The sequence below is a fragment of the Zootermopsis nevadensis genome, unplaced genomic scaffold (genome assembly GCF_977971745.1).
Source record: "Zootermopsis nevadensis isolate Lab colony 2312 unplaced genomic scaffold, Znev_1.0 Znev_ptg000030l, whole genome shotgun sequence".
Classification (NCBI taxonomy): domain Eukaryota; kingdom Metazoa; phylum Arthropoda; class Insecta; order Blattodea; family Termopsidae; genus Zootermopsis; species Zootermopsis nevadensis.
In genome coordinates, this window is record NW_028259162.1 from 18,641,001 (window position 1) to 18,653,305 (window position 12,305).

Sequence of the window (12,305 nt, forward strand, 5' to 3'; positions counted from 1 at the left end):
TCTCCGTCTCCAGGTACCTACACAGTTGGGCCCACTAGATAGAGCTAATCCCTATCTCCGGAGTAACCTGATTAGGTACCTGTAATCATCATTCAAAGTAAGAGACAATGATTCACAACCATACACGACAACAGGCAAATTTATTGTTTTATATATCCTGATCTGCGGTATTTTGGATATTAAACGAGATGATAATTTTTGAATTGAATATAAACAAGAGTTCCCCGAATGTATTCTACACTTGATTTCATAACAGACCTCTTTCCCAATCGTTATTGTTGTTCCCAGATACTTATAGGTTGAAACATTTTCGAATGATGTGTTTCTTATAACTACGTTACTAAAGCAGTCCAAATTCCTGCGATTATTTACCCAACAAACAAGTATGACGCCCGATTACTCTACTTCCCGGAAAGAACTGCGTCTTAACACAGTGTCCAATACTTGAGTAACCACCGTTATGTTATCCCTTGCATTTATAAGAAACCAAGTAACGCCCTCTATCGTTGGGCGTCAGTAAGAACACAACCACAATTGAAATTAAATTTCTGTATTTGCACGGTGGTCTAGCGGTTAGAACGCTGGTCTTGTAATCCTGGGGTCTCGGGTTAGATTCCCGGCGGTGCCCGAATTTATAACTTGTGTTGGGCAAGGCCGTGGTCTAGGCAACACGGAGTTTTCCTCCGAGGGCTTCCCCGGTTTCTCCGTGGCATCCCAACAATTACTCCATTCACACACAGAAGAAGGCAATGGCAAACCACTTCTGGATCATCTGCCAAGAACGTATATGAACAGGTCCCAGTCCCAGTCCGAGAAAAGGATGGAAGGATCCTGTTCATATGGACCTGTCGTCAGACAGCACACTAATAAATAAATCAAAAAAATTGCTAACCACCAAACAAGATACAACCACTGAAGAGACCTGCAGGCACACCTGGTGCAGAAAGAGGACTTAAAAGCAACTTTCTTTCTCACTTTAAACAGATTTCTTCCATGCCAAATTTTGCGTAATTTCGTTGAACGAAGAAACAAAAGGGGATGCCAAAATATTTCCCCAGTGACCAAGCAACATTCCATGAGGGCGCACAGCGGGGATGGAAGTAAAGTTTATCGAATTCTTGACCTCTGTAGCTGCCATCCTCAAGAGCTGTGTCGGCTCTGCCTCTGGGAAAAGAGTCCCCGTCAGCCACTGGATAAAAGGTAGGGTGGGACCAAAGGACTGGATACAAAATAAAAATTGTGCCTCCGCCAGAAATCGAAACCTGATGTGCCGAGTCTCTGGCTTACCAAGTTTCGAAAACGTAGTCTCCGAAGATGACATCGTTATTATTGATGCGCCGACACAAGGCCAGATAGGCTTTTGTTTTTCCTTAGTTTTTAAATCCCTTTGTGTTCGTCAGAACACTTTTGATGGTTGAGCCATTCGTTTTTTGTTTCGTTTATTCTTTGTTTTTTGTCCCTTGTGATGGGCTCTTATTGGTAGCAGCGTATAATCGTCGTCCTCTGATAAAAGTAAATTATATCCAGAAACTGAAGACTGACCCAAACAGTATACAATTCCAATTTTTTTTTTTGTAAACTTGCGCGTAAACGAGCAAAAACAAAAATTCTGCTACAAAATCTTTCACAGACGACTCGTGTTCGAGTACTAAATTCAGATAAACATTCGACCTCACTCACAAGATCAAAATATTTACGCATCTGTAAGCTCATCTGTCTTCGCAACAAACTCTTTCACTTTTGACATCTGCCTTGCGCTCCGTACATTCCGCGTTGTACGCCACCCTCGAAGGGACCAAACGTATACATACCCTGCCTTCCGCAATTATTTCAGACATGTTTCTTACTCGCTATAGGCAGACTTACACAGATTATCATCCACCACCAAACTGCGTCATTAAATATTACATCTTGTAATACAGCTTTATCACGATCCAAAACTGTGTTACCATGTAAATCCCATGTCAAGGTATTTGCATGAGGTAATGCCGCTTATCTTCACTAGAGGGAAGCATTGATTTGTGTGTTTGTGAATCATTTCTCTTATCTCTAAGGAGAAATACAGAGTTGTAACCATGAATCACTGTGATTCCACATGATTGGACCTCCTTTCTGAAACAGCCTCTCCTAACAAATACTCTACCATAGTCAGCATTATTGAAATCTCATACGAAATTAAGACTCGAATTATATCTCTTGTGACCATAATTTATACGATTTGACGACAAATAATTGGATTACAAATTTATTACTCTTGACAACGATACTGAAGAAGCTAATATTAGCATCACATTAGACCTCTAACGAATGAGAGGACAGTTGGAATGGGGAGGGGGGGGGCTGTTCATTTTCTCTGTAGCAGAAAGCAAGTGTTAAAAAAACCTGACCCCAAAATCCATTCACAATCTACACCACTTCAATATTAACTTCCCGGCCTTTAGCCTGGATGAGCTTTATAAATACTTCTCACCTCACTGAAGCGATATCCAGCAGGTACAGAATCAATGACATTTTCGCTCCTGTACGTCCCATTAACACCAATCAACGGATTAAGAGCCTAAGTCGCACTGCGACCCTTCATACAGAACAGGGGCAAAGACTGATTCCTACAATCGTCGGCCGCGATCAATCAGTGGTAGAACAAATGAGAAATTGCATTTTAACTCACTGTCAAATTTGGTTCCATTCGCGGAATTTTATCCTCCCACACATTCTTAACTCAAAACATTAAAGTATTCTTGAAGATTTCCGTCTTCTGGGTTGTTGCGCTGTTTAGTCTGGTAGCTGTTAACCAACGTTTCAGAGGTCATACTGCCTCCGTCATCAGGGCGATGAGTATGAAGATTTCTGTCTTCTGGGTTGTTGCGCTGTGTAGTCTGGTCGATGTTTACCAATGTTTCAGAAGTCTTACTGCCTCCATCATCAGGGCGATGAAGATTTCTGTCTTCTGGGTTGTTGCGCTGTGTAGTCTGGTCGATGTTTACCAACGTTTCAGAGGTCATACTGCCTCCGTCATCGCCCTGATGATGGAGGCAGTATGACCTCTGAAACGTTGCTAAACATCGACCAGACTACACGGCGCAACAACCCAGAAGATAGAAATCTTCATACTCATCGCCCTGATGATGGAGGCAGTATGACCTCTGAAACGTTGGTTAACACCGACCAGACTACACGGCGCAACAACCCAGAAGATAGAAATCTTCATACTCATCGCCCTGATGATGGAGGCAGTATGACCTCTGAAACGTTGGTTAACACCGACCAGACTACACGGCGCAACAACCCAGAAGATAGAAATCTTCATACTCATCGCCCTGATGATGGAGGCAGTATGACCTCTGAAACGTTGGTTAACACCGACCAGACTACACGGCGCAACAACCCAGAAGATAGAAATCTTCATACTCATCGCCCTGATGATGGAGGCAGTATGACCTCTGAAACGTTGGTTAACACCGACCAGACTACACGGCGCAACAACCCAGAAGATAGAAATCTTCATACTCATCGCCCTGATGATGGAGGCAGTATGACCTCTGAAACGTTGCTAAACATCGACCAGACTACACGGCGCAACAACCCAGAAGATAGAAATCTTCATACTCATCGCCCTGATGATGGAGGCAGTATGACCTCTGAAACGTTGGTTAACACCGACCAGACTACACGGCGCAACAACCCAGAAGATAGAAATCTTCATACTCATCGCCCTGATGATGGAGGCAGTATGACCTCTGAAACGTTGGTTAACACCGACCAGACTACACGGCGCAACAACCCAGAAGATAGAAATCTTCATACTCATCGCCCTGATGATGGAGGCAGTATGACCTCTGAAACGTTGGTTAACACCGACCAGACTACACGGCGCAACAACCCAGAAGATAGAAATCTTCATACTCATCGCCCTGATGATGGAGGCAGTATGACCTCTGAAACGTTGGTTAACACCGACCAGACTACACGGCGCAACAACCCAGAAGATAGAAATCTTCATACTCATCGCCCTGATGATGGAGGCAGTATGACCTCTGAAACGTTGGTTAACACCGACCAGACTACACGGCGCAACAACCCAGAAGATAGAAATCTTCATACTCATCGCCCTGATGATGGAGGCAGTATGACCTCTGAAACGTTGGTTAACACCGACCAGACTACACGGCGCAACAACCCAGAAGATAGAAAGAAATCTTCATACTCATCGCCCTGATGATGGAGGCAGTATGACCTCTGAAACGTTGCTAAACATCGACCAGACTACACGGCGCAACAACCCAGAAGATAGAAATCTTCATACTCATCGCCCTGATGATGGAGGCAGTATGACCTCTGAAACGTTGGTTAACACCGACCAGACTACACGGCGCAACAACCCAGAAGATAGAAATCTTCATACTCATCGCCCTGATGATGGAGGCAGTATGACCTCTGAAACGTTGGTTAACACCGACCAGACTACACGGCGCAACAACCCAGAAGATAGAAATCTTCATACTCATCGCCCTGATGATGGAGGCAGTATGACCTCTGAAACGTTGGTTAACACCGACCAGACTACACGGCGCAACAACCCAGAAGATAGAAATCTTCATACTCATCGCCCTGATGATGGAGGCAGTATGACCTCTGAAACGTTGGTTAACACCGACCAGACTACACGGCGCAACAACCCAGAAGATAGAAATCTTCATACTCATCGCCCTAATGATGGAGGCAGTATGACCTCTGAAACGTTGGTTAACATCGACCAGACTACACAGCGCAACAACCCAGAAGACAGAAATCTTCATACTCATCGCCCTGATGATGGAGGCAGTATGACCTCTGAAACGTTGGTTAACATCGACCAGACTACACAGCGCAACAACCCAGAAGACAGAAATCTTCATACTCATCGCCCTGATGATGGAGGCAGTATGACCTCTAAAACGTTGGTTAACATCGACCAGACTGCACAGCGCAACAACCCAGAAGACAGAAATCTTCATACTCATCGCCCTGATGATGGAGGCAGTATGACCTCTGAAACGTTGGTTAACATCGACCAGACTACACGGCGCAACAACCCAGAAGACAGAAATCTTCATACTCATCGCCCTGATGATGGAGGCAGTATGACCTCTGAAACGTTGGTTAACATCGACCAGACTGCACAGCGCAACAACCCAGAAGACAGAAATCTTCATACTCATCGCCCTGATGATGGAGGCAGTATGACCTCTGAAACGTTGGTTAACATCGACCAGACTACACAGCGCAACAACCCAGAAGACAGAAATCTTCATACTCATCGCCCTGATGATGGAGGCAGTATGACCTCTGAAACGTTGGTTAACATCGACCAGACTGCACAGCGCAACAACCCAGAAGACAGAAATCTTCATACTCATCGCCCTGATGATGGAGGCAGTATGACCTCTGAAACGTTGGTTAACATCGACCAGAGTACACAGCGCAACAACCCAGAAGACAGAAATCTTCATACTCATCGCCCTGATGATGGAGGCAGTGTGACCTCTGAAACGTTGGTTAACATCTATCAGACTACACAGCGCAACAACCCAGAAGACGGAAATCTTCATACTCGCCGCTGTGAAAACCTCAAGTCTTACAAAGTATTCATATTTATCCAATAACTAATGGCCTGCAGCTTCTAATTCGTATTTCATTTTTGTGCAACTGTTGCTAATTTGTACTTCAGGACGCTACTTCAAGTTAATCACGCTCCATTACGAAGACGTGTACATTTCCCCTTAAGTTCTGTGTCTTGATATAGACGCTTATTCAGTGACCACTCGTTTAAAGTATTTAAGCAACGTCCACACAGACAGTACAAAACACAAAAAGTATCATTACTACTGCACAGAAGGACGCAGACATATCGCAACGTCCCGCATGGATTCATAAACCCATCCCTTACAGGTGACATGGATTTGTCATCATTACTAACTTTATTACAGGCGTCAGGCATAAATATCGAAGACTGAACCCCCCCCCCCCCCCCTCGTGCATTGTTTGAAAATATGAGCAGCTTAATAACCTTCGATCTAAGTGACATCGTAGAACAAGAGTTCTCTCAAAGCAAAGCTGAATCAGGGGCAGAGACGAACAACGATTATATTCCTTTTTCCACTGCCTTCTTTAAGTGTCTGCCTGTGTATCTAATCACACTGCCTATCTGTCCGTTTATCAATTTACTGATACAAACGCCCTTCCGTGTATCTTCCGTCTGTTTTTATAAGAACACATTCCGCGTATTACTATCTCTATTAACCAATTTTCGTCATTTTCATTCCCACCTTCGTATTTTGACGTAAATACGTCTATATTTTATGGTCAGTGTCATTCGGCAAAAAGTGAAACGAAAAAGTGTAACAATGGTTTATCAACAAATAAACAACAATGGTTACCTAAGGAACATCTATTTACTCGGCATTTTTGTTACCTAGCGGTTAGAACGCTGGGCATGTAATCCTGGGGTCTCGGCTTCGATTCCCGAATTTATAACTTGTTTTGGGCAAGGCCGTGGTCTAGGCAACACGGAGTTTTCCTCCGGGGACTTCCCCGGTTTCTCCGTGGCATCCCAACAATCACTCCATTCACACACAGAAGAAGGCAATGGCAAACTACTTCTGGATCATCTGCCAAGAACGTATATGAACAGGTCCCAGTCCGAGAAAAGGATGGAAGGATCCTGTTCATATGGACCTGTCGTCAGACAGAACACTAAATAAATAAACCTTACCTTACCTTACATTACCTTACATTACATTACATTACCTTACATTACATTACATTACTTTACATTACATTCAGCTACCACAGACCCATCTTAAGCGTAACTAATTCAAGTTAAATAAGCAAAGTCTTAATCAAACTTTACTCAATTGTAAAGCATGTATAAGGGAAATATTTAGAATAAAGCCAATATATAAACTTCCTTTCCGTATTGACGTATTTACGTCAAATTCTCCGGAACCGTGGTTCCACTGACAACGTTTTTCCTTGATATCTTAAGGAAATGGCATTTTGTAATGCAGGTCAGGGTTTATAAACTCTGGTTCGAGTTCATCGTCAGATTTCTGTGGTATCTGCGCTGAAACTACGTTTCAAATGCCGTAGTTACAACTAAACTTCCGCCATCACGCATAACTGGATATCTCTTGCAACTTCCATTGTGTATGTGACCGGGGCGAAACGATGCATTACCTTATTCAAATAGTGTTAGTGCTGCCCTCTATTGTCATACGGCGAAATATTTTCCATATCAAATTAATATTATATCATACGTATTCATGTCATCCTGCTCATCTTGGCTAACGCCTCTCCATTCACTGCAGCTCTAATCAACATTAATGCAATTGCACTAATCAGCGGCGGGCAACCATCTCACGTTGTTATAATTTACCGTATAATGGCCATTGTTGAACTTGGTCTCTCGCCGTTGACTCTGCTAATGGTACGGAACCTTCTTAATCAAGATTTGTCTTTGCAGTGCAAAAACTTCCCTACCAGTGACGTGCTGAGTGTGTCACTTTTAGACATTAAAAAATATCATATTAACAATAAAAACCACATCCGACATGACTGCACAGTAGAGGCCCGATTATACGAGAATTCGTTCTATCCCACGTGCTCCATTTTATCAGAAGTAGAGTCTTCAAGTCAACATAATTATTCACACGAGCTATTTCTATAGCCCAAACGTAATAATTTCACATCTGACAGAATACAATGAAGGACTGGGGTTATCTTGCTGTCATTTCGATGTCTTCCAGTTAATCCCGCGTGTATTTGTAACGGTGAACGAGCTCGGAGTTATGTTGCGAACAATGTACAATTTGCATTTCACTGCGATATTTCCCTAAGAATCAACACCTCAAATTTACTACTAAATAATTCAATTTAAATTAAACACTGATTAAAATGAAGAACGTACTTTTCTTTCAATGATCATGAAGTATAGTCACTGCGTTTTACTTACATTGCTTCTTCGTATTTTCAAGGCTTCGGGTTAGAACTCCCTACTTCGATAAGTTATCCTCATTAATACTTCAGGCATTTTTCTTTTATCCGTGGGAATGGATTTTTCACAGGTAAATAAACAGTCAAAATCAGTCAAAATGCCAAAAACAAATTAAAGATGAAACTACTATAACGTACGTCCTGGAATCCGGTCTTGCATGTACTGTTGTTGCCAGTAATTCTAGGTAAATGTATTCAAACTGGGATACGCGTACCCCCGGGGGTACGCGAAGACATCTTAGGGGGTACGTGAAATTAATAAAAACATATTTTATGATAAACACTGAATAATAAGTAATGTAATTTATTTAATTTATTTTACATGTAGATTATATACTATGTATAACTTGAATTATACACCAACAACTTTGGAGGGTACAAAGTTGAAGAGAAATTATATCTGGGGGTACGCGAAGACATCTTAGGGGGTACGTGAAATTTAAAAAAAAATTATTTTATGATAAACACTGAATAATCAGTAATGTAATGTAATTTAATTTATTTTAGATGTAGATTATATACTATGTATAACTTGAATTATACACCAACAAATTTGGGGGTACTAAGTTGAAGAGAAATTATATCTGGGGGTACGCCAAGACATCTTAGGGGGTACGTGAATTTTAAAAAAATATATATTATTCTATGATAAACACTGAATAATAAGTAATGCAATTTATTTAATTTATTTTACATGTAGATTATATACTATGTATAACTTGAATTATACACCAACAACTTTGGGGGGTACAAAGGTGAAGAGAAATTATATCTGGGGGTACGCGAAGACATCTTAGGGGGTACGTGAAATTTAAAAAAAAATTATTTTATGATAAACACTGAATAATCAGTAATGTAATTTATTTAATTTATTTTAGATGTAGATTATATACTATGTATAACTTGAATTATACACCAACAAATTTGGGGGTACAAAGTTGAAGAGAAATTATATCTGGGGGTACGCCAAGACATCTTAGGGGGTACGTGAATTTTAAAAAAATATATATTATTTTATGATAAACACTGAATAATAAGTAATGCAATTTATTTAATTTATTTTAGATGTAGATTATATACTATGTATAACTTGAATTATACACCAACAAATTTGGGGGTACAAAGTTGAAGAGAAATTATATCTGGGGGTACGCGAAGACATCTTAGGGGGTACGTGAAATTTTAAAAAATATATATTATTTTATGATAAACACTGAATAATCAGTAATGTAATTTATTTAATTTATTTTAGATGTAGATTATATACTATGTATAACTTGAATTATACACCAACAACTTTGGGGGTACAAAGTTCAAGAGAAATTACATCTGAGGGTACGCGAACAAAAAAGGTTGAATACCACTGGTCTAAAGCGTCTTTTCATTCGATAACACAACGTAACATACGCAGTTAATAAAGTGTTCCAAAGTAACATCATAATGAATCGCGAAACAGAGACGGGAGAGAGCTGTAAAAATATTATTCTGGTGAGATTATCGGACCGAATGGCAAGGAAAGTAACCGGGAAAATCTGCTCGAGTATCGCTCTGTCCATCATTAATCACACGAGTCGGTTGCGCCTGGTGGGCAAAACGTGAACCAGCAGCAAAATGAACTGAATGGATGGCTGCTAACCGCATGAGTAAATCATAACGCAAACAACAAAACAGAATGAAGTACAGTCATGAGAATATTAATGGAGATTTTATACAAGTAAACAGAAGCGAATCAGATTTAAAACTCTGAAACGCCATCTTTACAAGACGATCGATTTGACTCGATATGACAGGCCCATTACAAGCTGTTCCCACAACCGATAACTAAAAAAAAACAAGTTAAATTTGATAAAAATCTTCTCGGGCAATCAGCCGCGTTAACTGGTTACCGTAGTAAACCGACGTTTCGGGAACCAACTTTGTCCCCATCATCAGGGTTCTGAGGTATCCAGTCACATCAGAACCCTGATGATGGGGACAAAGTTGGTTACCGAAACGTCGGTTTACTACGGTAACCAGGTAACGAGGCTGATTGCCCGAGAAGATATTATTGATTGTACTCGCCGCGAAAGTCTCAAATCCTATACGTTATATTTTCTCTTGAAAACAGCTTTCGCATTAAAGGAAGAGACCAGACCCTGTCACGGAGCTGATGAACAGAATGACGAGGTCACATGGCACCATGAATGAGTGGATCCGGTCCTCCGTATCTCATTCACTCGTCCTGGTCGGAATCATAACACAGACGTTTTATCTCGCTGACTTCAGCTGACTGCGAGACCGCGCGGGTCAGCTACGTCTCAGATCAGCTACTGAAGACTCCCACTGCAAAGTTTCTACCTTCTGCTTTGCCCCAACTCACAGTTCCTTTTCTATTTCTGCATTTCTTATCAAAACCCACCTCAATCATCGTTCAACACGAAATAACCTGACATCAAGCTTAGACGCTGTAACAGATGAGAGATAGGATTATAATTTTCTAAGCAGGAGCCAGATACATCGCTGGATCCAGCCAGAACATGAGGAAACACAGAACAGGTGGGCAGTAATCAACCTGATTGTAGTCACAAATGTAAGCGACAGCGGACATTCGAACAGCCGACAAGCAGCGACATTGTAACAGGATTTAGCAATGAGCAGACTGGAACTTGGTTCGAAACTCTGATTGAGGTTGCCCTCGTTACCGGATTTATTCCCTATTATCAGTATTCAGCATCAAAAATTATCTCAAATAAACTTAGGTCAGTGTTTCAAACGTCAAAAACACTGTGCAACAAGTAAATCGATCGAAAATAACAATTTTGGCTAAAATTTGCAGGGTCTACCATAACTCCGATGGTATTCAGACGTTCCACGACCTGAAGCTGATTAAACTCCTTTTCAATACAATCCAACCTGAGTTTCTGATTTATTTATTTAGTGTTCTGTCTGGCGACAGGTCCATATGAACAGAATCCTTCCATCCTTTTCTCGGACTGGGACCTGTTCATATACGTTCTTGGAAGATGATCCAGAAGTGGTTTGCCATTGCCTTCTTCTGTGTGTGAATGGAGTAATTGTTGGGATGCCACAGAGAAACCGGGGAAGCCCCCGGAGGAAAACTCCGTGTTGCCTAGACCACGGCCTTGCCCAACACAACTTATAAATTTGGGCACCGCCGGGAATCGAACCCGAGACCCCAGGATTACAAGGCCACCGTTCTAACCGCTAGACCACCTCATCTTATTATTATTTAGTGTTCTGTCTGACGACAGGTCCATATGAACAGGATCCTTCCATCCTTTTCTCGGACTGGGACCTGTTCATATACGTTCTTGGCAGATGATCCAGAAGTGGTTTGCCATTGCCTTCTTCTGTGTGTGAATGGAGTAATTGTTGGGATGCCACGGAGAACCGGGGAAGCCCCCGGAGGAAAACTCCGTGTTACCCAGACCACGGCCTTGCCCAACACAAGTTATAAATTCGGGCACCGCCGGGAATCGAACCCGAGATCCCAGGATTACAAGGCCAGCATTCTAACCGCTAGACCAACGTGGCGCTAGTTTATGATATGGTACATAAAATTAAAATTAACTAGCTGGCTTAGGGAACTCAAATGTTCGTCACTGAATTTACAAAAGCCCTCCGCCGGTCCATGTCCTGGGCCAACAAAATCAAATCGCCTTCAGCTCCTATCTCAAATCCTCTATCAATTGCCAAAGAGTCCGAGGCTTGGCAAAATTGTTCGTTTCATGAGAGTTTTCTTATGATAATAGGTTGCTAATCCCACGCCCAACCCCCAATCTGCATGATTTCCAATGTGTAATTTATTGCGATCAGTTTGTCCCTCTATAAAAATTCAAGAACACAGAAGAATCAGCATCTCAAATTATGTACAAATCAATAATTAACAAATTTGCTAAAATTGGCTAAATTTTACCTTTCGTATCAGGCGTAAGCAACCGCGTTGCAGAGAATGAGACCTGATTACCACTGAATCGTGTAGCGAAGTCAATTCTTTCTTTACCTGAAACAAAAGAAAGGAGCGTTAATGAAGCTGTGAAGACGGAAGCAGTCGCCATGGCGACAAAAGAACAAGTGAAGGTGAAAAGACGCATTTCACTGGACGTCAGGAATTCTACAATAGCAGTCAATCAGGATCTACCCCGCGAATGGAAAAAATTACACACAGAAACGTTTCAGGGTTGCGAAGAGAAGGCATAGGGAAACAAGAAACACTTGCAGAATTTCGTTGAAAATCTCGCACAAACAGAATACATATGAAACCGAAACGTGCA

General features: G+C 41.7%; 1 long non-coding RNA gene across 2 annotated transcripts in view; it reads right to left on the reverse strand.

The window, feature by feature from the left end:
• The window catches only part of LOC147872206 (uncharacterized), a 481,048-nt gene that overhangs the window by 63,768 nt on the left and 404,975 nt on the right, over window positions 1-12,305 (reverse strand). Inside the window, exon 2 of one of the 2 annotated variants that reach the window (XR_015537771.1) lies at window positions 11,576-12,034. The exons of the other annotated variant lie outside the window; for it this stretch is intronic. This is a non-coding gene — a long non-coding RNA (uncharacterized LOC147872206). Of the gene's footprint in view, window positions 1-11,575; window positions 12,035-12,305 lie in introns of those variants that run through there. 2 annotated transcript variants of the gene reach the window in all.